A 1222-nucleotide genomic window follows, 5' to 3' on the forward strand; every position below is an offset into this window, starting at 1 on the left:
CTGGGAAATAATTCTTTTACAAATAATAAATGTAAAGGTTTTGTGTGAATTTAACAAGTTTTAACAGGAGAGGCTTAAGTACCTGGAAAGCTCCATATTATCACAGCTTAACTGAAACTCTCAGTGTAACATCATCCATGCTCTACAGTGAAACTGACCTAGGATCAGTGAGATAGCCTCCTAAGGTTACATCCTGTCAGAATAAAATCCAGGTGAGTTCTCATTTAATCAGGTTCACAAGAGAGACGCTGATGAAGATCGAAATCTCACGTCACGGTTTATTATCATCCCTGAGCTTCTTTGTGGATTTTTTTAATGTTTCAGATCAAATTAAAGAGGAGCCTGACTCGTCACGTGTTCACGGGGCTGCATTATTTTCTGTGTAAGTGATTCCACCTAGAGGTAAAAGGTGGGACTGCAGCCACGTGTGCTCAGACTTGGACAAGAAAAGAAAACTGAGTGTTTAGACAGAAAATAATCATTCTTTTTGATTTTCTTGTGATTAGTGAACCACTGAGAGGACAAGCATAAAACAATCAGTTTTTATACTATTTTGTTGCCAATTATGGTTTAAAGTATTTTATTTTAATCTAAATAGAAGTATTGGCTGCAAAGTAATCAATAGTGAAACCAACGGTGAGCAGCAACCTGATAGATCGTAACTGATAATTGGATAATAAATATACTTCTTAGTTCATATTTTAAACTTTTAGATATAAACCACATTTTCGCTCTTTTTGATGTCTTCATCTTTTATTTTCAACAAACTTGGTACAAATGTTGTCCTGTCTGTTTTTTCTTTAAGTGCTTTGTAACAAAGTAAAGGTTTATAAAAGAAATAATGTTATTGTGATTACGTACAGTAAATGAGCCTCGTTTTCTGTAGATGAACATCATGTAGCGTGTATATTCAGTACATTTAGGAGGTAACAGTTCCACCTTCACTTCAGCTTAGTTCAAATTTTATAGTTAATTTGTCTTCTTATGTTATTTGACTTGATTTTAAAACTTTCTATACTTTTTCTCATCATCTCCACTTGTTCAGTTTTGTAATAAAACTTTCCTTAAATATTGTTTTTATCAGGTCACATTTTAGACACTCGGATATCTTCAGTATCCTAACATTAAAATAAGTTCAATACATATTTGTTGGGACTTCTTTTTAAAAACAGGCCATAATCTAGAGGTTAATTCATTCATCTAAGCCTTAATTAAAGTGACG

Source organism: Pundamilia nyererei, unplaced genomic scaffold (assembly GCF_000239375.1).
Source record: "Pundamilia nyererei isolate P.nyererei 1_Seehausen unplaced genomic scaffold, PunNye1.0 scaffold00177, whole genome shotgun sequence".
Taxonomy (NCBI): Eukaryota; Metazoa; Chordata; class Actinopteri; order Cichliformes; family Cichlidae; genus Pundamilia; species Pundamilia nyererei.